The sequence below is a fragment of the Lynx canadensis genome, chromosome B2, assembly GCF_007474595.2.
Source record: "Lynx canadensis isolate LIC74 chromosome B2, mLynCan4.pri.v2, whole genome shotgun sequence".
In the NCBI taxonomy this organism is placed as follows: domain Eukaryota; kingdom Metazoa; phylum Chordata; class Mammalia; order Carnivora; family Felidae; genus Lynx; species Lynx canadensis.
In genome coordinates this window covers 89,466,924-89,491,868 of record NC_044307.1, presented here as the reverse complement: position 1 = coordinate 89,491,868, position 24,945 = coordinate 89,466,924, and the positions used below count along the sequence as shown (strand labels likewise).

The 24,945-nt window shown below is 41.3% G+C and overlaps 1 pseudogene; it reads right to left on the bottom strand.

Annotated features, from left to right (window-relative positions):
* LOC115514965 overlaps window positions 1-3,469 on the bottom strand; it is a 69,606-nt pseudogene extending 66,137 nt beyond the window's left edge.
* Window positions 3,470-24,945: the final 21,476 nt, after the last annotated feature.

The window sequence follows — 24,945 nt, the reverse complement described above, 5'->3', positions numbered from 1 at the left end:
GCGCAGCGCTCCTCAATCTTTGATGTGTAAGCGAACCATCTGGAAATCTTGTCAAAATGCAGATTCTGAATTGGTAGGTGTGGGGAGGAGTCTGAAAGCCTGCATGTCTAACAAATCCCCTGTGTAGCAGGGTGCGGAGAGTCATATGATATGATCTTATTTATTTATTTTTTACACTTTATTGTAAGCTGTGGACACTCCACAGAGGAGGGAAGTCTGGTTTCTTTTTTTTTTTTTCATTGATCCTTTCAGATGCCCTAAGGTTTAACATGTTGTTTGTCTCTTCCTTCTGTGTGTAAGGCCAGTGGGTATAAAAAGTTTGCATGAATACCTCCAAACACCATACATGCTATAGCATGTGCTGTGCGTAAAAGAGACTGTATGTAGTCAGATAATAAATGCAATCATCAGGGCAAGCAAGCCTTCTTTCCTTTCTCAGAAAGACAGATTAAGGGCAGCCAGTCTGGCATTTGGCTATTTTGCACAGCAAAGGAGGTATTCTCCATCATAATTTTTTTAAAAAAGGTAAAGTGATGATGAACTGGCAATTAAAAAATAGACATTTTCATGAGTTTAGGGATGATTTCTCAGTGGCCTTGTTCTAGGGGAACTTCTGCCCTCTGCAAATTTTCACACGGTTTCATGACGAAACTCTATATAGACAATATGGAACACCTTAGATCAGTATTTCTCGTGTAAATATATTTAGCATAAACAGACCCGTCGATGAACTCACAAAGATTGTCTGCAACTCCAAATTTTCCTGCCAAACGAATGCTTTAACCTGCAGAAAGCACTTTGCAGAGCAGCTGAAGTCAGAGTAGGGGAGGGGTGGGCAGAGTGAGAATAATGGCAAGCAAGAGAGACAGCTTCAGCTGAGGGAATTCACTCCAGAGGAGGAAAATGTGTTCAGCTCCCCAACCTTGCAGGTAGCATGTTTGGCTGCCACAGGAGCACATTATTTGTTCTTTTTCCCTGACACTGAACTAAAGAATGCATTGTGGGAAAACCCATCGTGACATATGACACAGTGCAAAGGAAGATCACAGCGTGAGGCAGCATCAAGGGGTTGACATGGCCTTGATGCACTCGGGCACAGCACGGGGTCGCCGGGATGAGTGGCTCCTTCCAACGGAAGCCCTGGTGCAATTTGCACAATGCTCCTGAGAGCTCCCGGTGAAGCCCCAAGCCCCCGTAAACTGGGCCAAAGAGGAGAGCAAAGACCCTGCCCCCCTGCCTGCAGACACACAAAGGGAGGCATTTCAAAAGGAGCTTAGTTAAAAGGAGGAAAAATTATACACAAATATTAGAGGAAAATTGAAATGGATTTTTAAAAAGAAATCTAACAGTAAGAACGCGAGCAAAGAGGATGGGAAGGAAATGGGAAGTGCAGAGAACTCGCTGGCAAAGCACATATCAAAGTGATGTGTTAAACTTTCTTCTTTTTCTTTTTTTCAGAGAAAGACTCTTGGGAAAGCTACAAGTGAACCTGATTTGTTTTGGTTAAAGAGTCTTCCCGCTCCTCGCTCTCTCCTAACTTTTCAGCAGCTGTCCGCGTCCAAATGAAAGTTGGCGCCGGCGGTGGGGGTGTGGGGGTGTGGGGAAGGGAACACCCCCCCCCCCCCCCCGCAAGCCCAATCAGGGCTACTTTCTATCCTGTCTCCCAGCACAAGGCCCTCCTCCACGCCTTCTCCCTTGTTGCGCCTGCTTGTCATCGTATGCCACTTTTTGTTCATCAGATTTACATTTCAAAATTTCCGTATTGCTGCCGTACATTAATTATTAATCTCCCACCAGCCCCTTCTGTGGAAGCATTTTAAACTTTGATTTTGCTCTCCATTCTGAGGAGGATAAGCTTTAATCATGACCCCTTACTACTGGGTCTTTTCCTTTTCTTATTCTATGAGGAATTTACTGTATATGTTGCTAGATGTGTACACACTTAGGAGGACCTCACGGATTTTTTTTTTTTTTTTTTTTGAAGCAGCCTCCAAACGCTGGAGATTGAGAATCACCATTGTCTTCCAGGGTCGTCGAAAGCTCTTTTGACCGATTCTGGGTTATTTTACACACAAGGATTTTACTAAGATTTAATTAGGGTTACGGTAGTAAAAAATTAACCAATTTTGTTTTGACTCTGTTAACCAGCTGCCTGCTGTTCAAGCCACCACGAACTGTCAGACCAATTGTCGCCGTGGCCCCTGCCTTTGATGGGGTCTTCCCTCTGCTTGTAACCCCAGAGGTTGCTTGAGTGTTGCTTATTGATTTCATTTCACATTTAATCAAAGGAAACAGATCAAACTTACCATTTCAAGTTATCTTTCAATGTGACTTCTTGATGGTTATGATTTTTTGGTAACATTTCCGTCTCTGAAATCAGCTTACTCCCTGTGCCAGCCATTCTTAATATTTTAGGAGGATCACTTATCTCTAAGAGTTTTATAAAAGCTATAAAGGTGAAGTATGTGTGCGTGCGTGCGTGTGTGTGTGTGTATGCGCTCGTGCACATATACTTTCTCCATACTATCTCAGGAGGTCCCCAGGGCCCTGAACGATTTATGCATGAAACTTTAAGGTTCTTGGACCTTAGATGGAGAATTCATGATTTAGCATAGAAGTTTCTGAGTTTCACTGTCACACTTTCTGACCTCTACCTACCATGAACCCCAGCTGGAAGCTGTGTTGTATTTAGTATCACATATAAAGGGTCCTAACATGATGTCTGTATCAGTTGCACAGTTTAGTGGTTGTGTAGAATTTTGGGTACCAACTCTGTTAGTTTTTGGTGCTGCGGCTGAATTTACTTGGTGCTATATTCTACGTGGGGTCCTCTTGATTTCACTTTTGCTGTTGAGCAATGGGTCTGATGTTGTAAATACCAGTTGAAGGATCACAGCTCATGGAAGAAAACCACCTGACTAGGAAGCAGGTGAGATGGCTTTAGGGTCCTTCTTGCTATGACACAACTGTGTGACGTTGGGCAAGTCACTTCATCTTTCTGGGCTTTAGTTTCCTAATAATAGCTACCAATTATGGTGTCCATGCTATGTGCTGGCTAAGTGGTTTACATCTATTGTCGCATCTCATACTCACAAGGACCATAAGAGACCACTTCTGTTAGCCTCACTTGAGAGTTGAGAAAACTCAGGTTTGGAAAGGTGAAGAGGGCAGAGCCTGGATTTGCACTTAAATGTGTCCTATTGAAGAGTCCAAGCTTAGTGATTTTTGTATTCTCTGTGCTGCACAGCTTACTGTGTAAAGTGAGGCACTGGGACTAAACCACCTCAAACATCATACAGCTCTAAAAGAGGCCACTAGGAGCCCTATTGACTAGAAAATATTCTAATCCTTTAAAAAAAAGATTTAAAAAACAGCTGTTTTGAGCTATAATTTGACAAACAATAAACTGCTTATACTTAAAGTGTACCTTTTGTTGAGTTTTGACCTACCTGTCCATCTGTGAAGCCATCATCGCTATCAAGATAATGGACGTATCCATTACTCCCTAAAGTTTCACTTGCCCCTTGGTAATCTCTCCTTCCCAAACTTCCCTGCACCTCGTCCAAAGGTAATCGCTAATCTACTTTCTGTCACTATAGATTAGTTTCCGTTTTCTGGAATATTTTTTTGATAAATAGAAATCTCTTGTCGTTATTTAAGTTTGATTTCCCCAGTGGGTAGTGATGCTCAGCATGTTTTTATGTGCTTACTTGCTGTTGTGTATCATCCTTGGTGAAATGCCTGAATCTTTTGCCCATGTTTTGAATTGAATTGTTTATTGAATTTTTGAAAGATCTTTACATATTCTGGATGTAAGTCCTCTACTAGGTATAAGATTTGAAACTATTTTATCCCAGTGTGGTTCTTAGAGTCTTTGGTAGTGCAGCAGTTTGAAACTTTGATGAAGTCCATTTATCAATTTGCTCTTTTATGGATCATGTTATAGTTGTATCTAAGAACTCTATACCTAACCCAAGGGCACAAAAGTTTTCTTCTAGAAATTTTATAATTTTAATTTTTACAATTAGTTCATGATCCATTTTAAGTGAATTTTTGTATATGATATGAGGTATGGATCAAAGTTTTTTGTTTTTTGGTTTTATTTTTTGCATATGGATATCCAATTTTTCTAAAGATATTTATTGAAATATTTTTTTGCATATGGATATCCAAATTTTTTTTCATATGGATATCCAATTTTGCCAACAATATTTGTTGAAAAGTCTATAAATTCTTTACTGAATTGCCTTATACATTTGTCAAAGATCAGTGGTATATAAATGTGTAGGCGTCTATTTCTGGACTCTCTTGTTTCACTCATCTGTCTATTTTTGTATGTATGCCAGATTGTCTTAATTATATGAGCTATAAGACAAATTTTGAGATGAAGTAGTCTTATCTCAATTTTTTTTTTTAAATTTTTTTTTTCAATGTTTTTTTATTTATTTTTGGGACAGAGAGAGACAGAGCATGAACGGGGGAGGGGCAGAGAGAGAGAGGGAGACACAGAATCGGAAACAGGCTCCAGGCTCTGAGCCATCAGCCCACGGACCGCGAGATCGTGACCTGGCTGAAGTCGGACGCTTAACCGACTGCGCCACCCAGGCGCCCCTTATCTCAATTTTTAAAAATAATAATAGTAAATAAATAAATGAGAAATTATGCCAATCTACATAAACTATTCCAGAATATTGAAGAACAAATATTTACCAACTTTTTCTTTTTCAAAGTTGTTTTGATTGTTTTTGGGTCCATAGAACTTCCATATGAATTTTATAACCAATTCATCAATTTCTATAAAAATGCATACTGGAATTTTGATTGGGGATGTGTTGAATCCTTAGATCAATTTGGGAAACACTGACCTCTTAACAATATTGAGTCTTTTGACCCATGAACATGGTCTATCTTTGCATTTATTTAGCTGTTCCTTACTTTTTCTCAACAATGTTTCATAATTTTTAGTGTATAAAGTGTGACACATCTTTCATGAGATTAATCTCTAAGTTTCTCAAAATTTTGTTGCTATTATAAATGCTATTGATTTTTAATTTTGATTTCTGATTGTTCAATGCTAGTATACAGAGACAATAGATTTTTCCATATTGTCTTGTGCCTGCAATCTTGCTAAACCCACTTATTAGTATTTATGTGTTTTTTTGTAAATTCCATTCCTTATTTAGACATCTCTTATCTGGGCAATTGTGCTGTATGTGAATAAAGACCGTTAATGACTTCCTTCCCAATACGATGCCTTTATTTCTTTTTCTTACTTTATTGCACTGATTAGACTCTACTACAATTTTGAACAGAAGTGGTAAGATCAAAGTCTTGCCTTGTTTCTGACCTCTGGGAAAAATCATTTGGTCTTTCACCATGAAGTATGATATTGCTGAAGTTTTAAAAACATTTTTTAATGTTTATTTGTTTTTGGCAGGGGGGTGGGAAGAGAGAGAGAAGGAATGGAAGAGAGGCAGAGAGACAGGGAGACAGAGGATCCTAAGCCGGCTCCGCGCTGACAGCAGAGAGCCTGATGCCGAGCTAGAGCTCACAAACCGTGAGATCATGACTTGAGCTGAAGTCAGTCACTTAACTGACTGAGCCACCCAGGTGCCCCTGCAGTCTTTTACATATATGCCCTTTATCAGATTAAGGAAATCTCCCAATAGATGTCTAATTTGCTGTAAGTTTCTGTAAGAAATATATAGGGAGAGTTTTCAAATACCTTTTCTGTTGTTTTCTAATATTAAAAAAATCTTTTGTTGTTATATAATATTAAAATAAAAACCACTAAAAATAAAAGTTTTTAATAATGTTAATACTATGTTATGTTTTTAAATTGCATTAATTGAGTTTTTAAACCTTTTTTAAAATGTTTATTTATTTTGAGAGGGAGAGAGAGAGAGCAGGGAAGGGGCAGAAGGAGAGAGAGAATCTCAAGCAGGCTCTGCATTTTAGTGCAGAGCTGACATGAGACTCCATCTCATGAACCATGAGGTCATGATCTGAGCTGAAACCAAGAGTCAGTTGCTTAAATGACTGGGCCACCCCAGGTGCCCCTGCATTAATTGAGTTTTGATTGTTAAAGCAACCTTAAGAGAAATTACTCCTTGATCATGATATATTCTCTTGTTAACATTGTTAGGTTTGACTTGATCAAATTTTGTTTAGAATTTTTGAATGTATGTCCATGTGGAATGTTGTTCGGTACTTTATTTTTGTATTGTAATAACTTTGGTTTTGCTGTCAGGGTAATGATGCTGGCTTTATAGAATGAGGTGGGAAGTATTTGCTGCCCCTCTTCAATATTCTGGAAGAGTTTGTGTAGATTTGGTATAATTTTATGTAGTTACTTATTAGTTTTAAAAATTGAGATGTAATGGATATCCAACATGGCAGAAGTTTAAGTTGTACAACATGTTGATTTGAAACATTTATGTATTATAATTTTATTCCCATCATAGCATTAACCAACACGTCCATCACATCACATGGTTATCATTTTTTTTTAATGATAGTCTAGTCTCTTAGCAACTTTGAAGTATATAATACGGTATTGTTGACTATTATCACAATGCTATGCATTAGATCTCTGGAACTTATTCATGGACTAACTGCAAGTTTATGCCATTTGACCAATATTTCCCCAACACACAACTAGCCACGATTCTACTCTGTTTCTGTGAGTTCAGCTTTTTTAGATCCCACATACAAATGATATCATATATTTCCCCGTTGCCTGCAGGGTCCATCTATGTTGCAGCAAATGGAAGAATTTCTTTCTTTTCATGGCTGAATAATATTCCATTGTATATATACCCTTTCTTCTTTATCCATATATCTATTGGTGGACACCTATGTTATTTCCATATCTTGGCCATTGTCACTATTTTTGAGCTATTTGATTATTATATGTTTTGGTGAAGCTATCTTTATGTTTCTTGTGCTTGGACTTCTATAATTGCTGATCTGTAGGCTTATAATTTTTATCCATTGCAGGAAAATTTTGGCTATTATTTCTTTAATTTTTTTTTTGTGTGTGCTCTCTTTCAATTATGCCATATATATATGTAAGGTATATATATATGTATATACATATATATATAGTGCTCTGCTCATGTGTATAGCATTTCATGCTCATTGCTTTGATTCTCTTTTCTCTCTGCATTTCATTTTGGATAGTTTTAGTTATTGTTTCTTCAAGTTCATCAATATTTTCTTCTACAACGTCTAATCCAGCTAATACTACTCCTAGTACATTTTTTATCAGACATGTCCTAATTTTTATTTTCTACGAATTCAACTTAAATCTTTTCATTTCTAATGTCTTTGTATATTAAGTCAAAAACCTGTATTCCATGTATTGATTTATGGGTCATATTTTTCTGCTTCTTTGCATATCTGGTGATTTTTGATTGGGTGTGTGACCTTATTTGGTGCTAGATATTTTTCTATTCCTGAAAACAGTCTTATGTATATTCTGGGATGCAGTTATATTAATTATGTGCAAACAGTTTGAGGCTTTTGAATCTTGCTTTTTTTTCTCGTCATTTGTTAGATGGGTCTGCAGCAGTGTTCACTCCAGGGCTAATCGTTCCCCACGACTGAGGCAAGACCTCCACCAAATATACCGTGGGATGTAAGGTTTTCCAGGCTGGCTGTGGAAACAGGCATTATTACTCTTAGCCCTGTATGAGCTCTGGGCACTATTAACTCTAATTCGTTCACATCATTCTTTCCTGGACAGCACGAAGTTTGCTCATACACATTCATGGGTAGGAACTCAGCTGAGTCCTCAAGGAGAGCCCCTGCCAATCTTGGAAGCTCTCACTCTGCTTTGCTTCAGGGGCTGTAATTATGCAGGAAAGTGGGGTATGAAAGATGGGTTTGCTTTCTGTGGGTGGAGAGGATACTGCAAGGCATCTAGGCATGAGAATTCCTAGAAAATGGGACTGTGGAGGACTAAAAGCGCCATCCAAACGACACTCTTGAGGACAGAGTGAGAAGAGTCATTCGGTTTGAACTGAAGTTTCCTGCATGAAAGAATGCAGTCCTTGTGGAAAAGTGGGCTAATTCCTCTTCGAAGGACCTTTAGTCTAAAGCAATGAAGACTGGGGCCAGATTTATATCTTTAACTAGTATATCTCAAGGGTCTAACTATGCTAAAGCGTGGTAGATGGTGGGTAGACATTGAAACTTGCGGTTCCGTCCCAAGGAGCTCATCTGTCTCAAGGGGTGTGGGTGCTATAGGTGGAGCAAGACCCAGATTCAGGAGATTTTACTCTATTCCTCAGAACCTAGGGATCTAATGACTGGCTTTGCAAAGGGCCTGATGAAATGAAAGCCATGCTTTAGAGAGAATCTGGCGGTTGTGTGCTATAGGGAAGAGCCTGGGAAAATGAGCAAGAAGATTTCACAATTGGATGCGAAAAGCTGGGATGGAAGCAGTGGGGCTGGGCAAGGAAGGGGCAAATACGGAAAAAGAAGAGTTGCCGTCATTCTCAAATCGACTTGCTAAGCGAGGTAGGGGCAGGAGGCAGCCCAGGGTGACTTGAAGGCTTGGAGGAGGCTTGATTGATAGAAGGCTGGTACCAGGAATAGAAGTAGGGATGACAGAAGAGGAACTTGTTTCAGAGTGAAAATGACAAATATATTTTTAGGTGTTTGAATTTTGAGGTGACAGTGGCATACCAAAGTAGATATATACAGCTTTGGGTTGAAAATATAGGACTGTCGGGGGAGTTCAGGGTGCAGGATATAGATTTAGGGGGTTCTCCTGATGAAATTATAGTTCAATTCATTCGCTTAGTTATTCATTGACCAAGTGATTGGAATCAGCAGTTTGCCAGATGCTGAGCTTGAAATTGGGATGCAAAGACACAGAAGTGTGGCCTCTGTCCTTGAAGAGCAGGGAGCGGAATGTTGTAATACCATTTGCTATAGGCTAAGAGACTCATGTTTGTGGTAGAATGGCAGCACAGTGGAATGACACTCAACTCAGAGTAGGGGTGCTGGGAGAGCCTCCTGGAGCTGCTGTCCCCTGAGCTGTGTCCTATAACAAGTAGAGGTTCATCAGGGAAAGAAGGAGGTAAAGGGTCTTTAATAGACCAAACAAACAGCATGTGAAAAGGTACAGAGGCAAAAGGGAGCATGGACTATTTGGGATCTGGCTGGAGAAATGGATCCATGTGAGGGAGAGGAAAAAGAGAAGAGGGCAGAAGTTAAGCTGTGGGGCGCCCTGTAGGGCTCTTGGTGACTTCGAGCTGCTTTGTAGAACATACAAATGGGATGCCCAAAAGCACTGGACTCCATATTGTGGGTTGTGGATTTCTCTTAAGCTTGGAAGCAATTTGGTAAGAGTAGCAGTTTGTGAACCGGAAGACTTTATGTTAAGTGAAATAAGCCAGATACAGAAAGGAAGAAACTACATAATTTTACCTATGTGTGGAATCTAGAAGAAAGTCAAATACATAGAGGCAGAGTAGACCAATGGCTACCAGGGGTGGAGAGAAAATGGGGAGATATTGGGCACAAAGTTGCAGTTATGTAGGAAAAATAAGTGTAGAGTTTTAATGTACAGAATGATGACCATAGTTAATAATAGTGTATTGAATACTGGAAATAGACTAGGACAATAGATTTCAGGTGCTCGCATGTGAGAAGATCCATTCATTAGTTTGACTGAAATAACTATTTCACTAAATCTGTATATCAAATGATCATATTGAATGCTTTAAATATATACAATTCTTATTTTAAAAATCAAAGAAATAGAAAGACTGCTCCAGCAGCAGTGTGATGAATTGATTGGAAGAACGAAAAGCTGAAGTCAGGAGCACTAGTTACACGACTTCTTTAGTTACGAAGGAGAAATGAAGAGGGCCCGTTTTGAGACAGTGTCAGTGGGAATGGGGACAAAGGGATAGACAAAAAGATGGAAGAGTTCTAATAGGTAGGTTTTCATGACACATTAGAGAGCAGAGATTTGAATATGGGGTTTATCAGCGTACAAGAGATGTTTGAGGCATTTGGAGGGAAGCACTGTACCAAGGAATGTAGTGGGGGAAAAAATGGAGTCTGGGTTGAAACCTCAGATACCCCCGATCCTGGGATTCCTGTGACTTGATGGGTTTTCTGAGGAGGAAGGAATGAAGAAAGATCTGACAATAGAGGAATGAAACTACATGACTATTACCATTGATGGGAACAAAAAAAGGGCAGGAGTTAGCAGAGGAAAGGATAGAGAGGGAGTAAAGACTGTGTGATGTCAAACGCTCAGTGAGAGTCTCAGGAGAGAAGGTGTGGTCAGCAGTGCCGTCAAGGAAAACGGGAGCGGAAAAGTTAGCACCTTTAAGACATTAGGAGGTCTCAGGGCGCCGGGGTGGCTCAGTCGGTTGAATGTCCTACGTCGGCTTCGGTCATGATCTCATGGTTTGTGAGTTCGAGCCCCACGTCGGGCTCTGTGCTGACAGCTGAGAGCTTGGAACCTGCTTCGGATTCGGTGTCTTCCTCTCTCTCTGCCCCTCCACTGCTCATGCTCTGTCTCGCTCTCTCAAAAATAAATAATAAACATGAAACATTAGGAGGTCTCATGTGACCCCAAACAAAGCTGTTTCAGTAGAATGGTGATGGAATAGGCCAAATAACCCCAAGTGGAACTGAAGAGATTTTGAGGAAGTGGATTTGGTAAGTGTAGGTACCGGTTCCAGCCTGCTGGACCTCCAGCCTCCCCAGTCATCTGAATTATAACAGAATCTCACATTTTAAATTGAGTTCTGATAGTGCCGATAGTCTGCGAGAAATAGGCAAAATCCGAAATAGAACCAATTAAAAACACTACAGTAGAATATGAGCATAATGGTGGTTCCCAGAGTAGGTGCCTTTCTCAGTATTAAGCATATATGCCAAAACATATTCATGGAAAATAATCACAAAGAATACGAATAAACTTCCTTGAGGGATTGAATATAGTTTAACTCAGACTTTGCATCAGCTGCCTTCTTTTCTGAACTATTGATGGCCCACTGTTGCTAGTTTCTTTTCATACTACATTTTGTCTTCTCATCTCTCTAACAGAGACTTTCCTAAAGTGAAAAGAAAAACCCCAAAAAACCCAACAAACCCTTCTGTGCTCTTTATCACTTTCGTTTATTTCCTGCCTTGTTGGAAAGCTTGCTCCTTCTGTGTGAAGCAGCAGATGGCAGCGTCCCAGACTGGTGAGAGGCAGGTGGGGTGGGTGGCCATGTGCCGTCAAGGCTGTGCCCCCCTGTTGTAGGTGGGGGTACCTGGCAGATGTGTAGACCGCGCCAGCCCAAACGTCTGAAGAAGCTCTTTCTGCCCACCACGAGATCCAAGGAGTTTCTGCTCTGATATCTACTGTCATGGAGAAAATCTCCCCCCCCCTTTTTTCTTTCTCCAATCTTATACCCTGAGATTTGCAGTGATATGAATTCGCTGATGATATCGATGATAAAAAATTATGTACATAGACAATTTTGTAATTTAAAGTAGTGTTTTACATACCTGATCTCATTTGATCTTCAAATAAAAAATAACCTGTAAAGAAATCACTTCATGTTGCATAATAAGTGGGAAACACATCAAGGTTTTTCTTTCTTTCTTTCTTTTTTTTTTTTTTTAAGCTGTTGGCTTTTTATCAAGATGATTCAGTAAGAAATATCTGACCAAAGTGCATCCTCTGAGTCCAGTGTTGGAGATTAGGAAAGAGTACATAAAAAAATTCTTATACTGAAAACTCTTGAGAAATTATTCTGGAGAAACCAAGGCTTTGTAGCAAAAGGTAAACATACTATCGACTGTTCTTAAAATATTTTTATACTGCAAAATATATTTAAGAATGTGGACAATTTAAGGGGAAAAGGCAAATATTTAAAAACTTAATTTTTGGGGTGCCTGGGTGGCGCAGTCAGTTAAGCGTTGGACTTCAGCCAGGTCACGATCTCGCGGTCCGTGAGTTCGAGCCCCGCGTCGGGCTCTGGGCTGATGGCTCAGAGCCTGGAGCCTGTTTCCGATTCTGTGTCTCCCTCTCTCTCTGCCCCTCCCCCGTTCATGCTCTGTCTCTCTCTGTCCCAAAAATGAATAAACGTTGAAAAAAAAATAAAAAAAAATAAAAATAACAACTTAATTTTTTTCACTCTGGTTTTTGGTTTAGAATTTAATTTTTTAGTGGTGGTGCCAGGTAGATATGCAGTCTTTCTCAGTCCTTCTTATAATCAGGACTAAATTTCATACCTAAAATAAATCAGGATATATGTCTGGCAAGTTCAGACATCTACAGGAGCTGTGGAACAGCTATTTGAAAGCACATTTAGAACACGATTTGAGTTAAGTGGAGTGTACTATTGAGGAACCCAGTTTTTCTCCTTGGACAAAATGAGCATAATGAGAACTGGGGTCTTGTTGATGTTATTAGTTAAAGGGCATTAGAATGGTGCTGGGGCACCTGGTGGCTCAGTCGGTTAAGTGTCCGGCTTTGGCTCAGGTCATGATCTTGAGGTCCATGGGTTCGAGTCCCACAAAGGACTCTGTGCTAACCGCTCAGAGCCTGAAGCCTGCTTCAGATTCTGTGTCTCCCTCTCTCTCCGCCCCTCCCTTGCTCATGCTTTGTCCCTCTGTCTCTCAAAAAAAAAAAAAACAAAAAAAAACCACATAAGAAAAGAGAATGGCGCTAAATTACAAAAATCAGAATAAATGAATTATGACCATTAACAAGCAGAAAACCAGATGAACCAAAAATTAAGATTCATTGGTGGATGACATTTTTTGTTCCATCATCAAAATATCATATATACACATTTAAAAAAATCATCAGATCATTGGTAGTGATTTTAACCTCTACCCAATAAGATGAATCCATGTGAAATAGATACCTTATTTCTTGTTTGTTTTCTTCTATTTTGAAATTCCAGTTGTAGTCACAATTTGCTAATAGTTTAAGAAGAATACAAAATTCTAATCCATGTTTACTGCTTTTCTGCTTTTGCTGGTTTTTTTTTCCTGCAGATTAAAAAAATATAAGTGAGGTTTTTTTTTTTTTGACACAAATTACAAACATACATAATATTCCTGGAATGTGTTTCAGTCTCTAGTTTATGTGCTCTTATAATTAACTAGATATCTTCAAAAGAAAGAATTCTAGTTCAGGGCTCAAATTAAGAGCAAGTAACTATAAACAGAGTGCTTGATTCATAAAAATAAACAGCACATATGGGCTTCTGCTGCAGATGTTATACCCTGGAGTGTGCCCTGATTTCCTCTTAGCTAAATAAGAATAGCAAAATCACATAGACGTGTAGTAATATATGAGCGTCAGTTACATTAGAATGCACGCCGTATATAGATAAGACAAGACATTTGTAAGTAGACTTTTCTAACCTCCGAAACTACAAAATGTTGGTTATATTACCTTTGGCTTTACAGAGAGCAACCTCCCCCAACCTGGCTGGTTCCCTTTCTCTCCACCACTCAGTTCTCAGGATGTTTCGTGCTTGTACAGAGCAAACACACGTGTATAAGCCCTTTTTGGTAGGAAAGATAAAGAATGAACATTTTACTGAATACCCAATATGTGATACTTTCTTTTTACCTCTGTTCAATTACTGTTTATATTTTAAGAATCTCCCCCAAGTCCCAATATTTGCACCATTTCTAATATAGATAGCTTTGTTTTTTTCCAGATTTTAGTGACTAATTTGCAAAATTCGTTTTTTTTTTTTTTTAATTTTTTTTTTCAACATTTTTATTTATTTTTGGGACAGAGAGAGACAGAGCATGAACGGGGGAGGGGCAGAGAGAGAGGGAGACACAGAATCGGAAACAGGCTCCAGGCTCCGAGCCATCAGCCCAGAGCCTGACGCGGGGCTCGAACTCACGGACCGCGAGATCGTGACCTGGCTGAAGTCGGACGCTTAACCGACTGCGCCACCCAGGCGCCCCGCAAAATTCGTTTTTTTTAATGTTTATTTATTTTTGAGAGAAAGACAGAGTGCGAGAGGAGGAGGGGCAGAGAGAGAGAGGGAGACACAGAATCGGAAGCAGGCTCCAGGCTCTGAGCTGTCAGCGCAGAGCCCAGTGTGGGGCTCGAACTCACAAACCCGTGAGATCACGACCTGAGCTGAAGTGGGATGCTTAACCAACTGAGCCACTCAGGCGTCCTGTAAAATTAGTTTAATCTGTACCATAGCCCTTCCTTCTGCAAACCCTCACTGAACACCCACTCTTTCGTACTTGATAAGTGAGTATCATTACCTTTATTGTTCCAGAGAAGCAGACCCTGAGAGGCCGGGTGTTGTGCTCTGCAGCACGGTGAAGACTTAAATCCGGGTCTGTCTGACACCCGAGCCTAATCCCTTTGCTGAGCACAAATTGTGGGATAACCATACATACTGGGCAAGCTGTCCTGGCTGCACCACTACTGTCCTTTCCTCTTCCCATACTCCACAAAAATGAGATCCCAGGGGTTAAAAGGAGATCCCAGGGAAGTAAAGTGATACAGGGGGGTCTGATCCCAGACACTGTTCCTAATGTGTGAAAGCCTTGTAGAAGTAATTCTCCATAGACATATTCACATTTTATTTTATTTTTCAGGTTTTATTTTTATTTGATTTGAGAGAGAGAGAAAACGACAGAGTGAGCACGAGTGGGGGAGGGGCAGAGACAGAGAAAAGGAGAATCTCGAGCTCTAACAGCACAGAGCAAGGCCTGGGGCTCAGTCTCACAATGAGCTCCTGACATGAGCTGAAATCAAGAGTCAGCCCCTCAACCAACTGAGCCCTCCAGGTGCCCCAGAAGTATTCACATTTTAAAAGAGGAAGTCGGTTAGCTATAAATGTGTGTATGTGGGGGACACCCTTGCCCTTTAGAAGAAGGTTTTGTTTGAAAAACTTTTGGGGCGCCTGGGTGGCGCAGTCGGTTAAGCGTCCGACTTCAGCCAGGTCATGATCTCGCGGTCCGTGAGTTCGAGCCCCGCGTCAGGCTCTGGGCTGATGGCTCAGAGCCTGGAGCCTGTTTCCGATTCTGTGTCTCCCTCTCTCTCTGCCCCTCCCCCGTTCATGCTCTGTCTCTCTCTGTCCCCCCCAAAAATAAATAAACGTTGGGAAAAAAAAATTAAAAAAAAAAAAGTTTTGACCATCAGAGCCACAGCAGAATGAAGATGGACCCCTTTGCTGTGGATTCAGGGGTCCAGATTCAGTGGGCACCCGAGAACATTATAAACAGGGGGCCAGAAATGTGCATCTAGTGCTGGCCCCGGTACACGCACCATCAACATTTTTTAGGTGGTTCAGTTTTGCTGATGGGTTGGCAGATACGGCCGACTGAATTTATTAAACATTGGACCTTGTCCTACTTTTAAAAATGCTTGAAATAATTTACAAGTTAAACTTGGTATGATGTTTTAGGATAAAATCAACTCTGAAGGAAGAAGACATCAGGGATTTCAGGCATCACATGGACTCTGTTTTCTAGAAGCAAAGGCAAACAAAGACATTGGTTTTGTAGAAGTCTCACTTTCTGACAACTCACGAGACACACATTTATTCACAGAGATAATTACTCTATGAAAAATATCTTCCTTTCTACAATTAGATTTGAGCCAGAGTTGATGGAGTCTTATGTGAAGAGCACACAACAAAGATGATGTTTAGAAATAGTGTCTTTAATCAGATCCTACTGGATTTTATTCCTCCCTGCAGATTTCCTTGTAGCCCTACCGAAAGTGGGACTAGAAGATTATTTAACCTGCTTTACAAGAGACACCTGGAGGGTTCACACCTTGGCCCTCTAAAAGGGCAGAAGGCACAAGTTATTAGCTGTCTCAAATGAACATCTCTCATTCCGTCCCTGATGATAACGTCTTCAACAAGCAGTCTCAAGTGTGGATGCAAATGCGAATTATGGTCCCTGGAATTAGAAAATGCTGGGTATCATGAACTCTCTATATTGCTTCTTTTTTTCTCAAATTCTTTGATTTACTTTTTGATATTTTGATATATACTCTTTCTCAGGCTACTGGTTTAGATATCGGCCAAAGAAAATAAGGGGCACACCAGTGAGGCAACTTACTATCTTGTAACTATCCCCTTTTGACCTTTTAGGTCCCTTGTCATAGAGGAGTTCCATAGGGCTTTTTCTTAGTGCCCAGTGTGGAACTTGATATGCTATGAATCCTCTAAGGACTGAAAGGAAACCTTGGGGAAACAGATTTCTGAGTCCAATTTGGGTCTGGGGACTGGCTTTGATGAAAGACAAATGTTCTAATTAGCTATTTCTGTGTAACAGACCATCCCCAAACTTAGTAGTTTGAAATAATTATTATTATCTCTCATGGTTCTTTGGATCAACTGGGCTTAGTGCCTCATTCAAGTGCAGTTGCAGAGAGGCTGGGACTGAGTCAGTCATCTGAAGGGTCTGGATGTCCCAGGTGGCACCTTCACTTACATGTCTGACACCTCTGCTGGGAGGGCCAGAATGGCCCTGGACTGGGGATGTCTCTCTCACTATGGAGCCTCTCTATCTGGGTAGATCTAAGTAGTGGTGATCGAAGTAGTCAACTGTCTTACCTAGTGGCTGGCTTTCCTCAGAGTGAGAATTCCAAGAGACCCAGATGAAGCTACAAGTCTTTTCATGACCTGGCCTCTGAAGCCATGAGGCATCACTGCTGCTGAATTCTACTGGCCAAAATGAGTCACAGAGGCCAGTATAGATTCAAAGGGAAGGGATTTACAGAGTATAAACCCCAGGCATGGGGCATGGGGCATTGGGGAGCCAACTTTAAAGACTAAAACCACAACAGGGCAAGAATTTTTTTTTTTTAAGAATTTTGGACTAATCTGTGTCCTTGATCTTTGGTAAATACCCACAATGATCCTGAGGGGATCTCCAGACTGAAAATAGTCATGGTGAACCCATTCTATAGGCACAAACCACTAACTATCCCTGAAGTACCTGTAAAAAGGCACAGAAGACTGGTTCCGTAAAAAGTTTTGTTCCTTTGTCAGGATTTATTATTTTAAAACTGGCCAAGGCCACCATCCAGGGGTGTGATCCTAAGTATGATACTTAGAAGCCCGTACCTGTAAACAAGTGAATTTTGCTGCCAAGGTCCTACACCAGGATAAATTCCTGTCCTCACAAACATTATTACTTGGCATGAGAAAATAAAGCAAAGCAGAATACGGAGGACTGAGGGCTATTTCTCTGCCCCGTGGTCCATTTGTGACATTCATCCGTATCCCTCAATATAGAGGAATTTGTGTGATCAGCTTGTTGGCACCTTGGCTCACCCTTAGTGCTCTGAGTATGTAGGGTGTCAGACAGGTGGGCTGTGTGTGGGGCAGGGAAGAGTGAGGAAAGCCAGGGCTATGTAGTGCTGCCCAAGAGACTGTCTTCCCAACCCTCCAATATTCACTGGATCTCGTTTCTTCATGAGCCTCCTTCTCATTTCCCCTCCTCCCTTCAAATTTGAATAATAATAATTGTTATTATAAGAAGAAAAACAAACATAACAACAAAAATAACAACAACAACAACAACAGAGAAAGAGGGAACGCAGCCACTCAGAATTCCAGATTATAGGAAATGTACTTAAAGAAAGGATCACGCTATACATGTACAGTTTCTGGACACCTTCACCCTGGTGAATTTCATGCCAGGCATGTAATTTCAAAATCAAAGAAACAGACAACCTGGGATGGTCACAGGAGAGTGGGTAGAATAAAGATCAACTTAATGAATGCATTGTGTATACAGTCTCTGAGGGTCACGATTTCAGGAGAGAAAAATAAGGGAAAGAGCAAGGAACAGAGAGTGTGGCAGAGAAGATAATAAAGAGAGAAAGGGGGAGGGCACATCAGAGAAGAGTGGAGAGAAATCTAGGAAGAAAGAGGTCACACCTGGGGAAGAAGATACAATCGCTACCAAACATGTTCCTCTATATTTAAATGTTGAACATAAAATGATTCGTAAAGTTCAGAATAGTCATTTTTTCTGAGAGACAGAAGTAGAAGATGTCAGAAGAGAGGATTGTGGGATGAATATGCATAGTCACAGTGATACAGGGAGAAGGTCAAGGGCAGCTTACTGTCCTATGGTAGCTTGAAAGCAAAAATAGTATGGATCGGGCTCATGTCCCCCCACGTTTCTGACCAGTTGTTTTGCTGATAGGTTTGCAATAACTGTTCCTGCTGATGAAGAATTTTTCACGAAAAGGGATTCGTTTCTCAAAACCCATCTGAATGAAGATGGAATCAAGAAAATAAGGGGTAGCGATTCATTGCGTGGTTTAGGGTCAATCCTGGCTCTGCCCCTTAGCAGTTCTGTGACCAGAGCAAGTTCCTCATCCTCCTTCCATTGCAGGTTCCGTATCTGTAAGAAGGGTGGGTAGCAGCGGAACATGCCTCCTGACGTTGCTGTTAGGATTAAGTGGAATTGTGTTCGAAGGTTGAGCACGTTAATGTAAGACGCAGTGCATGGTAGCTGGTGTTACTATTACTCTGTTGCTATTAATAATAACAGCACATTTCAACTTTCTCTCTTCTGTGCTATTTTAAGCCCCTCCCCAACGCTGTACTCTCTCACTGTAAAATCAAAGTGTATTTCTTTGCACAGTACATGGATGTTAATGAAAAACTTTTGGGAGGCCACAGATGAAAATGTTCTGGTAGAGATGCAATGTTTACTCAGATATACTTGTTAAGCCACACAAAACTTTTCCGTTTTCCTGCCTCTCAATTAGCTCTAATTCTTGACTTCACTACCTCCAGCTTTTGGAGTAAAAGTGTTTTCGATGGTCCACTGGGCCGCTGGATTAAGCTGTACTTAAGTTACTTATATGCAGAAATAAACTTGTCTTCTTTCCCTTTATCCTTCCCATACAATGGCACATTCCTACTAATTATGTTATTCTCTGGGATTCTCCAGGGCCCCCCGGATAACAAGAAGAAGCAATGTTACAGGACATATACTTTTACGCTTTATTGGCCTCTGTTATCCACGGGCCTAACACTGAAGCTGAGCCAACAGTCCAGACCCAAACGTGAAAACCCACTGATTGTCAATCACGTGAAGTCTGAATTTGATTAGAGGGCCAATTTCCTGCCCTTTCCTCTGTGCTTATGGAGAAACGAACAGCTCTCAAGTCCCTAAGAGATGCTGCTTGATTTAAGCCCTGTGAAATTCTAACCAAAAGGTAATAGAAAGGAGAAACCAAGCTTATCAAATTTTCCTTAGGAGCATTGGTGTGTTTCACCTGTGGTAATTGGTGGAGTTCAGGCCTGCACTCCAACAAGCTCCAGGAAGTTGCCAGAAAGAACTACCAATAAATAAGCCAGTGCTTTGGAAAGCAACTTTTATGCTCTCTGGTATTGATTTAGAGGAGGTCTAAGAAGCGTGTAGAAGCACACAGGGCTGGTAAGTGAATGGGGGTGACTTTTGGGGTAAGTCATAGTTATTGGTTAATTACAAGAAGCATTTTGACGCTGTGAGGTCGTTAACTGGATGAAGGACACTGTGTTTGGAACGAAGGTCCGTTTCTGTTAAAGGAGCGTAACAGAGAAAGAAGCCAAGGAGAGACAGTATCACCTTCTCCTTCAGAAACAGATAAGTTCACCTATTTATTGGAGCATTTCATAAGAAACAAAGGAGAGGGGAAAAAAAAAAAAAACCCTCACAGGTGTCCTTTTAATTTAATCAGTGCTTTTGATATTGTGACCAAAACTGCTTAGGCTGCAGGGCTAAATGTGCTAAAATGTGCTAAAAGGGCACTGCTCATTGAACCACCCTCTGGAAAGGTTTCAGGGATGAAAGTATTTATGGCATAAACAGGGAGATGCATCTTAAATAGCTTACTCTGAAAATCTGATACGAAAAATAAGAAAAGCCATCAGAGCGTTGCCGGCGGGTTTCACCGGGCATATCCCAGTCCACGTCAGCGCCGCTGATCCTGATGTTCACACGCACACGACAGTCCACCATGGCTCGGTGCGTTTCGATGAAATTGAAAATCGGGCTTGGGGATAACTGGATGCGTAGAGAGGACCAAGGGATCGAAGTCTTTCTGCCTCCAGTGGCCAGGACGAACTCGGCTGCTCTTGAGGACGGAGCAGGGAGTAAGTGTGGGGAAGACACAAAGCAGACATGCGTCCTGACAGCCTTGCCCACCAGGAACAGGGAGGGAGACAGAAGGTAGCACTGGTTCTTGCCCTTCCGTCACAAAGGACCGATGTCTCTTTGGGACCGTCGACTCCTTTTCTCTTTTGGTTTTGTCTCCTGCACAAGGTATGCTCCACATCATTGTAAGAAGGAAATTCCAGAAATGAGTTTCAGTTCAACACTGCAAGTATTTATTGAGCACCTGAGCCCTAGACGCTGCCTGGGTATCTGTGCCTGTTGGCAGATGGAGATGAAAAGCAGAGACCAAGAACATGTCCCATTCCCATGAAAGGGAAAACCCAAGTTCTGGACAACTCATTCCAGGTACTTCTATACCGGAGGCAGCCTTCTTGAAAGAAGTCGGACTTGAGAAGCTTCACCAATGGAGCTGTTTCTCCGGCGTCGTGTTCATTTAGGCACAGCCGAAAGGCCCCTTTGACAGCATTTAGTACGCGGTCGAGCCATTTCAATCTCAGTGAATATTAGGGGAGAATGCTTTCCCTTTATTGCAGAAAGCAGCACCGTGAGGAGATGAGGGAAACAGAAAAGCAGCAGCCATGTTATTAGGAGAGCCAGATCCTCCTGCTGTCCAAGGCTGAATCCTGGCCAGGGCCAGCCTCCACAACCACGAGCTCTGGCCGTTGTCAGCTGCAGTGACACTACAGTTCCTTTGAGGACTGGGAGGACGTGCCCAGGATAACAAAGATACACATGTAAATAAGAAGCCACTGGGGTTTGCGGGGTTTTGACAGTTCACCAGTGTCCATTTGTTGAATTCCACATTAGCGAAGCAATAAGAACCGTCTCTGACCTTTTGTTACGAGCAAGAGGACCAACTGGGGGCCTGAAATGTACATAATGACAAATTGGCAATAATATTAACAATAAAACTTTTGAGAAATGAGCTTTTTTTTTTTTTTTCCTTTTTGTCTCTCCCTGGCCTGTTTCCATCCCTAGCCTGGGCTCCCTGGGTCAGAAAAGCATGCATCCCGGTTTTCTTTCCCTTGGGAGCCATGTGCTGTGTGAGCTGCTGTCTCTGGGTGGATTAGCCATCTTTCTTCTGGTTCTCCCTGCAGTTTGCCTGAGGAGTTACTAGAAATCCCCTGGGAAGGCAGTGGGCCCAATTCTTGGCTTCTGAGCCCTTTTCAACTGAATAGGGATAATAGTCCTGAATGGGGAGAGCCTTATCCACGTTTTAGCACTTTTAACACTGGAATCCAGAGACCACAGAGGGTGATGTCTAGCTCTTGACTGATGTCATTCATTTGAAACTTAATACATCATAATTTGTACTATTCCTTACCTGTCCGGAAAAAGATTTTATTTTTTGATGATGATAAAAAGAATCCAGAGTTACTGAAAAATCTTAGAACGTACAGAAATAAAAATGTAAGGGATGAATTAAAAATCATTCGTCATTTTATTGCCTGGAGGTAGCCATCGTTACTAATTTTGCATTTATTCTTTAAGATCTAGCTTTATGTTGATACACACCTATTTGCCTGTTAAAAACTCAACGGTACTATGTAAACTGTCTAGCAAACTCTTTTATTTTTTCTATATCAACAAATATAGATCTCAATTACATTTTTATGCCCTCGTAGTATTCCACAATGTAAATGAACCATGACTGACTCAAGCTATTATTCATTGCTGGTGAGTACTTGGGTTGTTTCTGATTTTTTCTAAGTCTTTGGTCTTACATAAACACAGTTTCAGTGAATATCTACATAAATTCTGTGAGGGTTTCCCATTACCATTTTTGTCTACCTCCTGTAGGCAGGAGCTCTTTATATGTTAACACATTATTTGAATGTGTGTGTGTGTGTGTGTGTTCTTTTTTTTTACATTTTTTTCCTCAGTTTGTTGCCTGTCTTGAACTTTTATTCATGGTTTTGCTATTACTGTTTTTGACCATTGGTAAGGTGTTAGGCATTTATATAATTTTAGTTACCAGTGGTTTCCTTTATGTACAGCACAGTGTTTAAGAAACCCAGGTTTTCAAAACACACTGCCTAAATTTGAATTCCATCTCTGTTGTTTATTACCTGCGTGGTCTTGGTCAAGTAATTTACTTCAGTTGTTGTCAATTCCCTTACCTGTAATATGGAGATGACAGTGGTACCTACCCGATGATGGACATTGAATAAAATAATACACGTAAAGATAAGTGCCCAACGCAATAAGTATATTGTGCCCAATCAATAAGTATTAAAATTATTTTTATTGTTATTTGAGAGTAAATATGGCAAAGAAAACTGCAAATAAAATATGTGTAAGTTCAACTTCAAATCGTATTTTAGAAATAAGTAAAAGTAACCATTTGGGGAAAACAAGTTGTGCAAATTACCAAGCCCAGAAGTACAAGGAGGATGGAAAACAAGTATGTTTAATACTCTCTATAAGCTGCAACAGAAAAGAAACTTCTCATACTTTGAACATTCTAAGCACAGAAACAAAATATAGTTTGCAAGTGCTTGGCAGAAAAAAACTCAGCATTGTCTTTCTTTTTTTTTTTTTTTTAATTTTTTTTTTCAACGTTTATTTATTTTTGGGACAGAGAGAGACAGAGCATGAATGGGGGAGGGGCAGAGAGAGAGGGAGACACAGAATCGGAAACAGGCTCCAGGCTCTGAGCGGTCAGCCCAGAGCCCGACGCGGGGCTCGAACTCCCGGACCGCGAGATCGTGACCTGGCTGAAGTCGGACGCTTAACCGACTGCGCCACCCAGGCGCCCCAGCATTGTCTTTCAAGAAGAAGTGTCTAGGCTTCATATGAGAAAATCTGGGATGTCGAAACGTGCCGCATATTGAGATGAAGAGGTCATACATGGGGGTGTCCGAATGATCCAGCTTGGAGCAAGGCAACAGGTAGCACTTGGGGGTTGCCCAGGATGGTCAAGACCGCCTGGAGGGTGGTAGGGCAAGGTAGAAGTGGCATGGAGTCAAAAGTAAGGACAGAGGAGGTGGGGTTGGTTTTGAATAAATATGTAAATCAAGCAGGCATGGTTGAGCTTCTCTGGGGTGCTGTATCCTCACGATGCTTCCTGCTCATGTCCTGCCCAATTGACATTGCTACATGGGAAACCCTGAGCAGGACAACGATGAAGTCGACGGACTCTTCTGATCGCTCAGATTGCGCTCCTTCCCTTTGCTATCACTGGGAGGGCTATGTCCATTCAATTCCAGAGTGGGGATAGAACTGATAGTCTATAATTCTTTTTTTAAATTTTTGTTAATGTTTATTTATTTTTGAGAGAGACAGAGCATGAGCAGGGAGGGTCAGAGAGAGACACACACACACACAGAACCTGAAGCAGGCTCCAGGCTCTGAGCTGTCAGCCCAGAGCCCAACACGGGGCTTGAACCCACAAACCGGGAGATCATGACCTGAGCTGAAGTCAGATGCTTAACCGACTGAGCCACCCAGGAGCCCCTCTAGTCTAGGGGCCTAGATTTTTATTCTTGTCATCACCAGTATACTAATCATCATTATAAACATTATTAGTAAGGTTTTCTGTCATTGGTGCCATGCTTAGGGAGACCTTCATGGTCCCGAGGCTGAAAAATATTCATCTGTATTTTCTTTCTTGTACTTCTGTAATTGCATTGCTTTACTTCAGATTTTCAATGCTGATCGTTTTTACATATGTGTTCTATCTCCCTGACTTCCTTTCTAAGCAACTAGAGGTCAGGAAAAATGTCCCTGTTACTCTGTGGCTCTGGCCTTGCACAGAGCCAATCCTGGTGGACCTTCAAAATTTGTCTGTTGATGTGATATTGATTGCAAAAGGCTATTTTTCCTTTGTGATTTTATGTCTGGTAAAATTTGGTTTTAGTTTTCGGATGGTGCTTGCTGTGATTGAAGAAGCCTGGACTGAGTCCTCTCAGGAAGTGGTCAGTGCCCTCCATACTTCGGGGTGAGCTTAGGAGGATGCCCAGGGGTCTGTCGGGTAATAAAGAGACATCATGACTCCAAACTCTATGACAGACGGGAGTTCCTAATCATTGCTTCCTTGCAGGCAAGGAAGGTATGTGTGTGTGTGTGTATAGCCCATCATTTTTATCACTTCTTAGAGAACTCAGGGACTAACAAATGATAAGGAACCATTGTTTTCTGCTCCTACCCTGGGTGGTTGCCGGGGTCTTGTGAACTCGGAGGACTCCATCATCTCTTGTCCTTTCCCCAGCTTGTCTGCTCTGCAAGGAGAGGAGAAGACTCAGCCCCGAGTGAAGCTGGCTCCAGGGACCACTGTGGACCCTTAGCAGTTCCAAAGGCAGATAAAGTGCTCTGGCCTCATTCTGACCCTTGTCTTACCCACAGCTTCATGGGAAGAGAGAAAAAAGAAAACCATCAGCCCAGAATAGAGTTCCCAGAACTCTTTGTACCCTTTGTTCCTCTTATCACCACCTGATACAATGATGCATTTCTCTGCTTATATGTTTAAATGTGTCTCCTTATACTAGGTTGTGAATTATGTGGGAGCAATGGCCTCATCTATCTTGTTCATTACTTTATCCACAACAGCAAAAATAGTATTTGACACACAATAGATATTCAATAAAGGCATATTTTAATTAATCGGTGCACAAATTCATGTTGAATGATTTTTGACAGCACTAAACATGTTTACGTAGCTAAAGCCTTTAACAAGTGCTAGAAAATGGGGCGCCTGGGTGGCTCAGTCATTTGAGTCTCCAACTTGTGCTCAGGTCATGATCTCGCGGTCCGTGAGTTCGAGCCCCGCGTCAGGCTCTGTGCTGACAGCTCAGAGCC